This window comes from Triticum urartu, chromosome 2 (assembly GCF_003073215.2).
Source record: "Triticum urartu cultivar G1812 chromosome 2, Tu2.1, whole genome shotgun sequence".
Classification (NCBI taxonomy): domain Eukaryota; kingdom Viridiplantae; phylum Streptophyta; class Magnoliopsida; order Poales; family Poaceae; genus Triticum; species Triticum urartu.
This window is the reverse complement of record NC_053023.1, coordinates 699,931,878-699,934,672: the sequence shown is the minus strand read 5'-3', so window position 1 is coordinate 699,934,672 and position 2,795 is coordinate 699,931,878.

The window sequence follows — 2,795 nt, the reverse complement described above, 5'->3', positions numbered from 1 at the left end:
ATCTGGATCCACCGCCCTCCTACCAAGTCCAGCCGCCGCCGGATCTGCCTCAACCGGACGGGATCCATCCATCTGGATCCGGTTGCCGTCAACCCTCCACCGGCCTGTGATATTTTTTATCTTTGATTTTGAATCCTGATTCGTGGCGTTGTCATCCATCCGCTCTTGATCGAGCTTTTCCTTCCCCTTGTGATTATCCTCGCCTCTGTTTCTGGTCGCTTGTTCCCCTTGTGATTATCCTCATCTCTGTTTCTGGTCGCTTGTTGAATAATCAAGGTGTGCCTATATGAACCAGTTAGATTAGGCGTAAAGTGGCGATGTGGTATTATTATTAAGCCGAATCATATTTTTTTTGCCATGATCCTACGACGGCAAGGAAAAACCATCAGCACATGAGGCCCAGTACGGGCGACGTGGAGTAAAAATGGGCGATCCGCCACAGCGAGGTCGATCCATGGGCTGAAGCCCAGCCAGTTGTGGGGCGCACCGGGAGCAGGCCTAGGTAGGTGTCGGTGTCAAAACCGGCGGATCTCGGGTAGGGGGTCCCGAACTATGCGTCTAGGCCGGATGGTAACAAGAGGCAAGGAACACGATGTTTTACCCAGGTTCGGGCCCTCTTGATGGAGGTAAAACCCTGCGTCCTGCTTGATTAATATTGATGATATGGATAGTACAAGAGTAGATCTACCATGAGATCAAGGAGGCTAAACCCTAAAAGCTAGCCTATGGTATGATTGTTGTATGATGAAGTTGTCCTATGGACTAAAACCCTCCGGTTTATATAGACACCGGAGAGGGTTAGGGTTACACAAAGTCGGTTACAATGGTAGGAGATCTAAATATCTGCATCGCCAAGCTTGCCTTCCACGCCAAGGAAAGTCCCATCCGGACATGGGACGAAGTCTTCAATTTTGTATCTTCATAGTCCTGGAGTCCGGCTGAAGGAATAGTCCGGCTACTCGAACACCCCCTAATCCAGGACTCCCTCAGTAGCCCCTGAACCAGGCTTCAATGACGACGAGTCCGGCGCGTAGATTGTCTTCGGCATTGCAAGGCGGGTTCCTCCTCCAAATTCTTCATAAAAGTTTGTAAACACCAAGAGTAGTGTCCGGCTCTGCAAAATAAGTTTCCACGTATTGCCACAGAGAGAATAATATTAACACAAATCTAATCCGCTGACGTATTCCGCAGCGTGACATCACACTACGGCCAAGCCTTTATTCGAATCGTTTTCACTTTTCCACCTCAGCGTGTTTTGCGAGGCGGTTTCCTTGGCACGTCTTGTCAAAGCAGAGATCGTGTCCCCTTTATTTACGGGATTCTCATCAATACGGACGTGGGTAACCCAATCGTGCCCGTTAGCATGTCTTCTCGATTAAAGGCGAGTCCCAAACGGTTACGGGGAGGGCTCCTGGTATTCAACCTCTTATAAAGAGACCAAGGACTTACTCCTTTTCTCCAATCTCAAAACAAGTTCGCCCGTCGCCTCGAGTTCCAACACCCTAGGCTCCAGATTCCAGGCGCTTCGGACCTTCGACAATGTCCGGTTTCGACCTTCAAGGCCGATGGATGCCCTCCTCCGTCACGGAGGAGGACGTGCTAAAGTTGAGAGAGGCTAAGTTCTTGACCGCCGAAATTTTGCATAGGTTGCCTGCTCAAAGGCAGGCTATTCCCAGTCCCCAGCCCGGTGAGAGCGTAGTGTTCATGTCTCACTTCCTTCGGGGGTTAGGCTTCCCGATGGATCCCTTCGTGAGGGGGCTGATGTTCTATTATGGGCTGGAATTTCATGACTTAGCTCCGGAGTCCATCCTCCACATTTCCTCATTCATCATTGTGTGCGAAGCATTCCTCCGTGTTACTCCTCACTTCGGATTATGGCTCAAGACTTTTGGAGTGGAGCCGAAGATGATTGGGGGACGGCACGCAGAGTGCGGAGGCGCTGTCATAAGTAAGAATGCTGATGCTCCATGGCCCGAGGGCTCCTTTCAAGAGGAGCTCGGCTTGTGGCAACGAGAGTGGTTCTATATTACCGCTCCCAGGAGCACCAAGTGGGTGGCGCCTCTTGCCTTTCGCTCGGGTCCCCCACCACGGCTAGCGTCATGGGTCAACAAAGGATTAGATTGGGGGTTATCCAAAGATGTGCCCTTGTTGTAGGGCCGCATTAGGGATCTCTTAGAAAGTGACCTCAACCTGGTCAAGGTGACGCAGGTCATGCTGATTCGCCGAAAACTGCCCAGCAAATGTCGCTCCCTTCGTCTGTGGGAGTTTAATCTGGAGGGACCACGAGCTCTCCCGCATTTTATGGGCGCAACGCCCGTGGAGATGTATAAAATGTTCTTCGGATCACAAGCAATGTGTCCAGATTTGACCGAGGACGCAGGTTTAAGCTGCAATCACCCGGATACTCAAGTAAGTAACCTTGTGCCCGGACTCGCTATCCGTAAAATTGTCATAAATTTGCCCCTAAAAGAGTTGTCCTTTTAAACAGGAGTGGATAGCGAAGGCAAAGCTGATCAGGTGTCCGGCTCCCCTTCCTAAGACCAGGCCGGATCCCGTGCTAGTCAGGATGTTGAAGATCGTGCCTTTGGAGGGAAGTGAGGGGGGGGGGGACAAGGAAACTATGGCCTCCTCGAAGGAGGCTGCTCCGAAGGGAAGAACCGACAATTCCTCTCCTAAGGGGAAGAAGAGGGCCGCCTCTGACGACCCGGAGACCATGGCCTCAAAGCGGGGGAAAAAGTCCTCGTCAGAGGGTCCGACGCCGGGGAGATCCTCGGCTGAACTACGCCCTCAAAGGG